This window comes from Mytilus californianus, unplaced genomic scaffold (genome assembly GCF_021869535.1).
Source record: "Mytilus californianus isolate M0D057914Y unplaced genomic scaffold, xbMytCali1.0.p SCAF_4, whole genome shotgun sequence".
NCBI classification, from domain to species: Eukaryota; Metazoa; Mollusca; class Bivalvia; order Mytilida; family Mytilidae; genus Mytilus; species Mytilus californianus.
Genome location: NW_026262690.1, coordinates 3,920,665 through 3,934,004, shown reverse-complemented (window position 1 = coordinate 3,934,004; position 13,340 = coordinate 3,920,665).

Genomic DNA, 13,340 nt, shown 5'->3' with positions numbered 1-13,340 from the left:
CTATGTTGTGTCATCTGTGCTATTATTTGTCTGTTTGTCTTTTTATTTTTGACCATGGCGTTGTCAGTTTTGTTTTCGATCTATGAGTTTGACTGTCCGTCTGGTATCTTTCGTTCTTCTTTGATTAAACAAGACTAAACAAGCTAAGTCGCATTATATATACGTATTTTAAACAAGGATATTTAGTTCATAATTGTAGTTGTGTCTTTCACATCTAGCTGTGGATCCACTTGTGTTTTTCTTGTATGTACTCTTAAGTGCTTTTAAAATAACTTCGAAATAAAAGATACCACAGATACCTCAGGTATATTTAAGTCTGCTTCATGTCTCAACTTGCATCTCTTATTTTCATACGAGTCGTAGTTCCTTCAGACACTTGTCAAAACAAGAAGACCAAAGAAGCCAGATCATTTAATTTCACATCCAGATATATTGATGATGTTCTTTCCATTAACAATCCAAACTTTTCTAATTGGGTTCCATTAATATATCCTCCAGAACTAGAAATGAAAGAAACAACAGACATGGCTTCCTCTGCCTCCTTTTTAGACTTATACCTCGAATTTGACATAAGCGGTCATCTCAGTACCAGAATCTATGACAAACGAGACGATTTTAATTTTGAAATTATCAATTCCCCCCACCCGCAATATACCAACTTTACCTGCATATGGGATATGCATTTCCCAAGTCATTCGGTACTCAAGAGCTTGCAGCTGCTACTCAAATTTTATAAAACGTCACCAGTGTCTGAGCAGAAAGTTGATGAACCAGGGTTATGTCAAAGAACGTCTCGTCCTTTTTCTAAAAATGTTCATCGGAAGATACCAAGACCTTGTTGATAAATATTCCGTATCAACTTCACAAATAATACATGATGGTCTTGAATTATAGGTTCTAGTTACTGACGTTGTTTATCATCTTAATTACGTATTATAGTGTTCTTTTATTTGTCTTTGTTAATTATTAACCTTTACTGTTTATTCCATTTTAGGTAATCTCCTTTTGGCGTGGCTCGGTACTTATACATCCCGCCCTTGTGTTATTAAGCTATGGTCATTTTTGTATGCATGCCTTTTATTTTTGCTTAAGTGCATTGTCTATATGCCATTTTGTTTTTTTGTTTTTGTTTACATATTTGTTTGTTTTATAATGATTCATATTTTCAACACAATGTTGACTGTTGTACCCTTATTTTTGACAATTTTACCTATTATGTCTGTTTGATTTGTTCACACATTGTTGTCAATATGATTGAATTTTATGCGACTGTCATACAAGTGAGAGGTTTAGGTAGCTATAAAAAACAAGTTTAATCCACCGTTTTCTACATAAGGAAATGTCTATACCAAGTCAGGAATATGACAGTTGTTTTCCATCCGTTTGATGTGTTTGAGCTTTTGATTTTGCCATTTGATAAGAGACTTTCCGTTTTGAATTTTCTTTGGAGTTCATTTTTTTGTAATTTTACTTGCTTAAGAACTAACCTTGATGACAAAAGATATGGTTTCAAATTCCTTCTTGTGAACTTTCTATCTCTGTGTAGCAAAAAACTACCAACGCAGGCATATGAGCAATATCTCTTTTTTTTTTTACGTATTCCAGGGATTGCGAAAACAGGGTTCCTACTGTCATTCATTAAAATGTTCAAATATATTGTGTTGTGAAATCTATTTATTATAACATATCAACAATTATCAATGTTGAGTTGTTTGTCACTATGGGGATGATTAATAAGAAGTCTTAAGTAAGGATAATGTACAAATTCAATAAATATATTACATACAGTACTTAGTCACTGGTAATTATGGATATACTCCAATTCTTGTAGCCACAATCCTGTTATCATTTTCTTGTCAATGATTTATTATATAAATATAATATATTATATATTTATATAGAATTCACAACAAGTTTCAAATTGTCATGCAAATAAGAAAGATCACTTCATAAATTTGGTGTGTCTGAATCGCTGTTCTTGATTTACCTTCATCTTCAATTTGATTGCAAAGAATGTATAAATATTTGAAACAAGCTAAAAAGGCAAGAACTGTATACCCTTCCATTGATCACGACTTCACATCTGGTTGCTCATGTTGCTCATTTTTTATCATTATTTGTCAAATGTTTGCATTTTGTCATTTACATTTGGTCATCACGTCATAAACAAATATTAAAAACGTATCTTACATTAAATATTAATAACAAAAATATCGTAATCCAATGTAAATTCAAGTAAGTGTAAGAAAGTCCATAGAACCTGAAAAATCAAACTTTAGACTATATTAACCAACGGAACAAACGTTAGACTATATCAACCAACGGAACAAACGTTAGACTATATCAACCAACGGAACAAACGTTAGACTATATCAACCAACGGAAAAATGGAAAAGATCTGTCATATTCCTCACTTGGTACAGAAATTTCCGAAGGAATTGGTGGGTTCAGCCTGGTTTTTATAGCTAGCTAAACCTCCAACTTGTATGAGAGTTGTTTATTGTTCCGTTTATAATTCACAAAATTGGGGGAGCAATCCAAACAGACATAATTGGTTAATGTGACAACGATATAGATCAAATGTAGTTAACATCTTATTAATATTTTCTAAAAGATGAATAAAATCAAGAATCTATGCAGTTTTTAAGTAAAATTGAACTAAGAACAGTAGATCCTGGTCAAGACTTTAAACAAACACCGTAGGCTTAACATGCTTCCCTATAAAAGTGAGAAGATGTGGAATGATTGCCAACCAGAATGTAAACAACTACATGGGACTTAGGGGCTTTAATGATGACCTTAACACATACCTCAGAATGACAAGATGTGAAACAATAAATAAATTTGCTGTAAGACAAAATTTATGGATACCAAATGTTTATTTAGGACACTGTCAATATATAAACTTTGATCTAAGAAGCATAAAACATCTTCCAAAGGAGCACTGTCCATCCGAGAAGGAAAAGTTTACAAGTGCTATATAACAAAGAAAATTTTAAGTTTGTTTACAGTTAATGGATATAGGACATTATAAAGGAAGAGAAAGTATCAAACCACCTCCAACCTCCTACATATAGGACCTTATAAAGGAAGAGGAAGAGTTTAACCACCTCAAATCTCCTACTTATAGGACCTTATAAAGGAACAGGAAGAGTTTAACCATCTTCAATCTCCTACATATAGGACCTTATAAAGGAAAAGGAAGAGTTTAACCACCTCCAACCTCACACATATATGACCTTATGAAGGAAGAGGAAGAGTCAAACCACCTCCAACCTCCTACATATAGGACCTTACAAAGGAAGATGAAGAGTTTGACCACCTCTAACCTCACACATATAGGACCTTATAAAGGAAGATGAAGAGCTGAACCACCTCTAACCTCCTACATATGGGACCTTATAAAGGAAGAGGAAGAGTCAAACCACCTCCAACCTCCTACATATAGGACCTTATAAAGGAAGTGGAAGAGTTAAACCACCTTCAACCTCCTACATATAGGACCTTATAAAGGAAGAGGAAGAGTTTAACCATCTTCAACCTCCTACATATAGGACCTTATAAAATTGTGCAATTGAAATGCTTCTCATTTGTTTACGTAATCAATTTTAGCAGAACTAAGAAGCAGTCATCCCAAATTTGTGTAACTACAAAATTACATTTATTTGCTGTTGTTTCAATAAAATAAGGGACAGGATGCTGAACTTTGTATTAAGTTCAAGGGTCTGTCTTCTGTTTTAGTTGGTTTGTAGCATCAACGATATAACTTTGTATCTTCAGGATCTTATAAGGTCATATGTGAAGACTATACAATATATCACTAACTCGGACACTAATGATGACATGTTTGATAGCATAATACAATGAAACAGCCAAGACGTGTGGTTCAGACAGATAACGGAAGCCAAGTAATGACAATAGCTCATACTGCTAATAAGGCTAACTGTTCAACAATTCTGTTTAAATTCAACTCTTGTAAATGCATCTTTACTAGAGGTTAATATAAATGCATCTAAAAGTCTGAAAAAAATCTCCCAATTATATAGTAAAAATAATAAATACATATAAAGCAATCAACGAAGATCGTTGTTGTCTGATATATTGCTAGGAAACGCCAAAATACATTTACATATAGCTGTTCAAGTTCTCATCCATTAATAAAACTGACAAAGGAAGGAATTAAAATACACAATTTCCGTGGTCACACTTTCAAATATTTATTTGTCTTGCCTTTGCATCTGATATTATGTAATTCTTTTATCATAGCATGGTGTCTTATAAATAGATTTTTAAATATACATGTCTCCCTGTAAATTAGAACACATCAGCAGTAAAACTATAAATAAATAGAATTTTCACAGAAAATTTGGTTCCTTCATATTTATAAAAAATACACAAATTCATCAATTAAAAATGCACCAGAAAAGAATCAGCTCAACAACACTAGATTATGTGACAGATAACTAAAGTTCACGGTGCGTATTAACCTGAAAGCGGTATACACATTAAAATTTACAATGAAACTTGTTTGACATTGAAATGTTTTAATCAAGCCAATATACATGCTAATGTTTTACTGAAGCAAGAGATGACTTTACCTCTCGACAAGCAGATAACAAATTGTGTTAATTAAGCACTTTTACCCGATAGCTTTTAAAGCTCACTTAATTAATTCTAACAATTAAACCACCTTCGCTAAATTTGATTTAAATTGTTTTTACTTTAACTTGCAGCAGTTTTCCTGAATAAATGTTCTTACAGTGATGGTTTTCCAATTACTGTCAATTTCAATACTTTCTTTCAACTTACCAATGTGTTGATTAAAACAATTGTAACAATCATTATAATCCTATTTAAATCGGCATTATATGTAACACAATTGATTATAACTATGGAAACTGTCCCGGGCAATAAAACATAGGTACTTTTGAATAAATATTCCCCAAAAGATAATCAACCTTCGGAACACTCGCGTAAAGAGTACTTGATTTTAAGTGTGCTCAAAAGAGAGGCGAAAGATACCAAAGGGACATTCAAACTCATAGGTCGAAAATAAACGGACAGCGTCATGGCTAAAAATGAAAAAAGCAAACAACAGTACACAAAACACAACATTGATAACTACAGACTGAGCAACACGAACCCCATCAAACAGTGGGGGTGATCTCAGGTGCTCCGGAAGGATAAGCAGATCCTGCTCCACATGTGAATTGAATACATGCTCGTTTCAGCGGAAACGAAATAAACGCACCCCGCTGTCAACAACGACATGTAGTAGACTCCATACACCATTATTGATAAGTAAGAAGTCTTTATGAGTAAACATTATGCAAAACAATATATGCAACATGACCAACTTATGCCATTCATATGCCAGTTTCGATGTTTATGATATCATACCGATAATGAAACTGACATTTCGACACTAAAGTGTCCAGATTTTATCATCGTTTTCATTAAATTAACATATTTTTTAAAGGAATGCTTGTTTTTATACAATCTCATTTTGTGTTTGCAATAGGACTCATATCTAAGTAACAAGATCAATACCGTGTCTAAACCTGCGTCGCTGTATGCAATTGATTGAGGTAATCTTTATACTAAATCGTAACTTGTCATTCCCTTTCAATGATGCCAAGAAATTTTTGACGAAAATTTTCCTTGTAGAATGAGTGATGTTAAATTTCAAAGATCGGCAAACAGGAAGTGACTTGACTGCAGATTTAAAAATTACTTACACGCTACAACTTAATATTGTCAAAACACGAACTGTACCAATGTTATTGCACCAGATGCTCATTTTACATGTTTCATGAATATAAAAATAAGAAGATGAGGTATGATTGTCAATGATATAACTCTCCAACAGAAACCAAATGACATAGAAGTTAACAACTATAGGTCACCGTAGGGCCTTAAACAAAGAGCAAACCCCATACCGCATAGTCAGCTATATAAGGTCCCGAAATGACAAATATAAAACAATTCAAAAGAGAAAACTAACGGTCTGATGTACGTACAAAGCAATGAACAAAAAACAAATATGATATACAATAACAAACGACAACCACTTAATTACAGGCTCCTAACTTTGGACAGGCACATACAGAATGTGGCGGGGTTAAACATGTTAGCGGCGCCCAACCCTCCCCTAACTGGGACAGTGGTGTAACAGCACAACATATGAACAAACTATAAAAATCAGTTGAAAAGGGCTTACCTCATCGGATCGATACAAAGCAGAAAAACAAGTAACAAAAACACAGACCGGACGTGGTAGGGTATTTATACATCCCCACAACAAAAAATATACTAAGTACAGATCCGGGAGCACTCGCAGTTACTGACAGTTAGTTCAAAGCCAATAACAACTAATAAAAAATCATGTATCTAAGACAAAAAAATCAATCAGTTCACATCCAACATCCAATGGATTTAGTGTAAAGATGTCATTAACAGTCGGAGAAAAACATGACCTTGTGCAATGGCAAAATACAGGTATCGACAGATTGTAGAATCGTGAATGTGCATATGTATGTACATAACAATAATACTAGTTTGGTTGTAATTTACTGATAACAAAATCAATATTTATACCAAAAAAAAACAATATTTAAAGATCTAATTACAGTGTTGAATTGAAGTATAGTTATAAAAATGTGATTGAAATTGGAAGTATTTATGAGAGGCCTGTAAGTTTTTAAAATCGCCAGGCCATTGGAATCATTTTAACTGAATTAGGTATTGCTGTTGAAAGATGTAAGTACTTTCATTGATATTCAACATACAATTTTCGAATGTTTTAATTCTGTTTATATGACATTACAATGAAATGTAAGACGAGAAATACATTCATTAGAACAAAACCTAGCAAACTGTTTGAAAATGAAAACAACACTTTATAGGCGTCCAAGGCGTTTGTCTGGATTAACCTTCGCCAGGAGCGCTCAGCGCCGAATATTCGAAAGCCAAGAATGTATAACACTATGAATGAAATGCATACCATCTGTCTAAAAATGAAAACATGGGTTTATCATTAGTAGATTAATTAAGCTAGAGTTCTTCTGGATAAATACATTGTTTTTAAAAAAAACACTGCGAATTATCAATAGTGATTATAGTTGTATGTACACTTTTGGGTATGTTTTAGCTGAATTTGCTCCAAATGACCCTGATCTGTCTCCAAATAACCCTCTGACGTCAAGCAACAATCGCGTTTTAATTCTGAAGTCAAATGCTTTGAATTGTGACGCAACATTTTGTCGGAACATCTTTGACATTATATGATTGCGGACACATTTGCATATAACTGTAAATACGCCAATAGCATCAAAGTATCTGCTATTTTAGTTAAAATGTCAATCAAATTATTATTTTTTTTAATTCTTCATCACTGAAGTTTTTCCATGAAAAAAATAATCAAAACGGTAGAGAAAAAATCTGTCATTTGATGTGCACAGTAAGTACCTATAGAAATTCCGATTCTTTTACGATATAAAGCCTGGCTATAATGAACAAATTTAAAAATATTGTCAAGTCTGGATTTTAAATCCTTAATCATGCCTGCACACGTCCAGGACAAATGATTATTATAGATTCAGATTCAATATTTTATTATAGTCTCACTACTTGCAATACATAAATATACAGTACATACAGAGTACATACAGAGTATATACACAATATAAAACAGACAATTAACAAATATAAAATACAAGTACCATTCTATTAATAATTATGAGAGACTGTAAAATGAATTCTATATAAAACCATTTTATTACATACGATTGTTAAAAACTAATTTCATTTTAAGAATATAAAAAGGTATTTCTTCTACTAAAATATCAAAGCAGGTTTTGGCAACCATATCATAACAATTAAAATTGTATCTTTAATGACTAAATGAAGACTGGTTATTATTGCAACAGATGAATTGAAAACCGGATTTATCAAAACCAATTTAATAAGTTTATCAAGTTTATTTTTACTGGATTATGTGGAAGAGTAGTGTATATCATAACTGTCAAAAAGTAAACTGCATTATCAATAGAATTGAGTTTTCTAAGACGTTAACGGATTTTGTTTATTGTGCTAAAGATAATTGACACTAGTGTTTTTAAAGAACTTTTTGCGGTGTTTAATTAGAGACATTTGTGATGATAGTAGACTCAGATTTATTATAGTCTCACCACTGACTCACTCTAGTAACTGCACTTGCCAAAAGTATAGATCATTTAGTAGTGCATGTAGTACACTTGCTAGAACATTCTATAAAGTGTGATTTATTTGTTATGTGTATTTAGATAAGCAGTAAATAGTCGAGACACTGTGATTTTGACTTTTCAATTTTGACTAAGTGGTAGAACATTTCTATTAGTTCCTTTAAATTTCTGATAATTTGCTTTAAACAAACGTTAAATATAATTTTGAATTTACCATGTTAGACGTCGATGAAATACTTTGATAAAACAAACACACGTGTTAGCTGCCTTATATACCAACTGGTACTAAGGCATATGTATTATGTTTTTCCTATAGTTGCGATGTTTTGTATAAGATGTAGGCTTCTCATATGTGAGGGGCGCCAGCCTGGAAATATGAGAAGACTACATCTGATTTACATAGAAGTAATACATGATGATTTTATCTTTTCTTTTGTTCTAAAATAAGAGCAATTTGTTTTAATAAAGCAGGAATATCGTCATCATCTCAATGTTTTCTGGTGCTGTAACACTTTCAGAAGAAGATGTTTCATAATTATGGATTTGGAATGAAATCTTAATTGCGTCTATTTTTTTCTATCATCAAATTGATACAAATTGTAGAAAATTATCAAATAATAACCGTCATTTTGGGGGTATAGCAATTCTACAGAAAAGTCACGTTAAACCTCATGTCAAAATATTGATTAACAGTAATCCAGATTATCAATGGATTAAATTAGAAAAATCCTTTTTTGGATTTAAAAGTGACCTATTTATTTGTGTACTGTACAACCCCCCTGTTACGTCTAAATATACCCAAGAACTCTCTTCTGATGTTTTTGAATGCATAGAAAAAGATATCTTTCAGTATAATAAAATGGGTGAAATTTTGTTATGTGGAGATTTTAATGCCAGAATAGGCTCTGAAAATGACTTTATAGTAAACGATGATTCAAAATTTACTCCAATTTTTGTTACATACCCTACTGACAAAAACATTATGACAAGAAAAAGTCGAGACCAAAAAATTGATCAAAGAGGCAAAGAAGTTTTGGATTTTTGCATTAGTAAACAAATAAGAATTTTAAATGGCAGAGTTCTTGGTGATACATTTGGTAATTTTACTTGCTATACCCCCAATGGTGCAAGTGTGGTTGATTATGTTGCTGTGTCGGAAGAAATTCTTGAAAATGTACTGTATTTTAAAGTATCCAGATTTATTCCCACATTATCTGATTGTCATTGTAAACTTGAGTGGGAATTATCTGCAAAATATTGTGTTCCTGGAGAAAATGATATTCCAATCCAGTTGAAAAATATGACACCTAATTATATCTGGACTGACTGTTCAGCAATAAAATTTCAAGAAACACTTTCTTCAGATACACTACAAAACTACATACTAGAATTCAACAACAGCACAATTCAATTTACTCAGACATCAGTAGATGAAGCATCATCAAAACTTTCAAACATCTTTTTATCAGCAGCAAATCTATCACTTAAACGACCTTTAAAAAAACACACAAACAAACAAAAAAACAAAAAGTGGTTTGACGCAAGTTTACAACAAGCTCGAACTAACTTGCTTAATTATGGAAAAATTTATTCAAGATTTCCATATGATCCAATTATCAAAAATCATTTTTATAAACTGAATCGTGAATACTCCAAACTAAGGAAATATAAATACAAACAATACAAACAATCATTGATTAGTCAGCTGGACTCCTTGCACGAAGAGAATCCAAAACTGTATTGGAACTTAATTAATGAACTACAGGAAAAAAATGAAACTAAAAAAAAATGTGGAGTACAACCATCAACTTTGATATCACATTTCCAAAAGTTGTCACAACTGAAAGGTGAATTTCAAAGTAGATATACAGAGCTATGTGAAAAACTGAAACAGTTAGAAAACTCAAAATGTTTCAACGAGTTGGACTCCGTTATCACTGAGTCTGAAATATCCAAAGCCATTTCACACTTAAAATGCAATAAATCATCAGGCTTGGATAACATTAGTAATAATATGATAAAGAATGGACAGACTTTCCTTTTAAAAAGTTTTCAACAGATGTTTAATACTTGTCTGTCTTCAGGTATATACCCAACATCTTGGGCTGAAGGTTATATTACACCAATTTTTAAAAGCAACGATACAAGTGACCCTAACAATTATAGAGGAATAACAATAACAAGTGCAATTGGAAAGCTTTTTAATAGAATATTAAGTCTAAGACTGGACAAATTTCTTCAGGAACATAATATTATACATGATAGTCAAATTGGATTCACAAGGAAAGCCAGAACTGCAGATCATATGTTTATTTTAAACTGTCTTATTAACAAATACTGTAATTCAAAAGAAGGTAGACTGTTTGCCTGTTTTGTTGATTTTCAGAAGGCTTTTGATACTGTTATACATACAGGGATCAAGATTAAACTACTAGATATTGGGGCTGGGTCTTATTTTTATAACATTATTAAAAGTATGTATGAAATTAGCAAATCATGTGTCAAAATTCAAAATCAAGTAAGTGATTTTTTCCCATTAGATATTGGAGTCAAACAAGGTGACAACCTCAGTCCGAATTTATTCAAGATATTCATAAATGATTTGCCCAGATATTTGTCAGATACTAGAGACCCAGTTAATGTCAATGACAAAGATCTACATTGTTTAATGTATGCTGATGATATTGTTTTATTATCTACATCAGCTGAAGGACTACGAGAAAAGCTGGGAATGCTTGATAAATTTTGCAAAGATTGGTGTCTCAATGTGAATACTAATAAGACAAAGGTGCTGATTTTCAACAAGGCAGGCAGACATGTAAAACAGATATTCACATTTCAGAATATAAATCTGGAATGTGTTTCAAAATACAAATACCTAGGTTTATATTTAAGCTCATCTGGTTCATTCAGTTATGCTCAAAATGAACTATACAAAAAATCCCTGAAAGCTCATTTCAAATTAAGGAAAGATCTTTTATCACTTAATCCTGATGTAAAAACAAGTATTCATGTTTTTGACCACACTGTAAAACCTATTTTATTATATGGTAGCGAAATATGGGGGATGTTTAATTCTCTTTCCTCTAAATGTAAGAAGGAAGATATATCTTTTGAAAAATTATATTCAGGTTTACCCTGTGAGAAACTTCATATAAAATTTTGTAAATTTATACTTGGGGTACACAAGAAAACAACAAATGCTGCAGTGTTATCTGAACTTGGAAGATTTCCAATATATTTTAATATTATAAAAGGAATGTTATTGTACTGGTATAGATTAAAGAATTTAGGTAATAATTTTCCTCTATTAAAAGAGGCATATACACAATCAAAGACACTACATCACATGAATATAACATCATGGTATGGTTCAATAAATGTTGTTTTTAAAATACTTGGTATTGACTATACAAATGCCATAAATGCTCCATTTTGTGAATCCTTATACAAATTTAAGAAATATATACAAACCAAGCTATCAATATTGTTTATTAGCTGTTGGAAAAAACAAATAGATAAATTTTCAGACAGTAAACTGAAAACCTACCTTTTATATAAAACAAATTTTGGTTTTGAAAAATATCTAACATTGATCAAGAATTTTGAACTTAGAAGAAGTTTTACTAAATTACGTGTATCTTCTCATAGATTACAAATAGAATTAGGTAGATATCAGGGTATTCCCCGAATTAACAGAATATGTAATAAATGTTCTTCCAATACTGTCGAAGATGAGGCTCATTTTCTATTTGATTGTAACAAATTTGAGGATGATAGAAATTGTATGTTAGCTAGTATTGCACAATATAATTCTTATTTTAATCATATGAACAGTCAAAGCAAAATTATCTGGTTATTTAGTGTAGAAAATGTTGAGTTACTTAAAATAATATGTAATTTTATATACAAACATCTTCCTTAGTGAAGATTAGTTAAAGGAAATCTATGTGTGTATATACATTTGATTGGACATAGAAAATTATATTCATCTGAATATCACAAACATACTAGCCGATTAAAAAAAAAATAATTGTTAAGATATATTATTTATTCAAATGTTCTCTTATATCCTTGAGGCATCGTCCCCTGGTATCAACTGCATTCAAGTTACCTATGATGCTTCCTTGTTTGCTTTTGATACAGGTAGGAAAGAGACATTTACACACATTTTACATGCCTATGGCCCATAAGGTATCGCCCCCTGGTGTCAGCTGCCTTTAGGAAACCATAATGCTTTCCTATTTGCTGCTGACACAGGATGAGTCATGGACATGTTTAATTTCTACTTTCTTTTTGGCTAATTATTATATATTTAATTGATCCAACTTTTTGTGTACTATACATATGTGGATATCTATTTTTCTTTTTTTCTTTTTGGGCTGCTTGTTTGTTATCTATATCAACCACACTTGCAATAAAATGCATTAGTATTAAAAAAAAACAACATACTATAGATTCTTTATCTACGTATTCTTTAAGAACTTAAATAGTTCTCGTTTAACTTTTTTTTTTTTTATCTCATTGTTTGTATTGTATTATGAAAAAATTATTGATGTTGTAATGTTTATGCCCTTTGGGGCCCATAATTGGAAATAAAATATCTTATCTTATCTTATCTTATCTGATACATTATCACTGTTTTTGTATGGCAATGAATACCCCTACGATTTAGCCTTTTTCTGGTTTAATTGCCAAAACCAGAACTGTTTGCTGATAAATTATAACACTTCTATACTTACATACCTTTACAACATTCCTTTTAGATGCGACTTAAATATGCTGGAATGACATCAGTTAAACTGCTGACCTTTGATTTCGGGTTTGAACTGCTCGAACATTAATTTTCTGTGTGGTGTTTTGTGAACTTATTTTTGCATGTTTGTCGTTTGTCTGTCTCTCTGGTCATAGTTGTTGTCTGTCCGTCTGTTCGTTTAACCTAGGTGTTGAAAGTCTTTCAAGTCGCATTATGACTTTTGATTGCCCCTTTATTTCTTTTTCACATTAAAAATATCGGTTTGAGGTATTAGGCAAAATGATTTTAATTGGTATAATAGAACATTTGAATTCTATATTAAGTGACATCTTCTGAATTCACACAAACTGACATTGATTTTC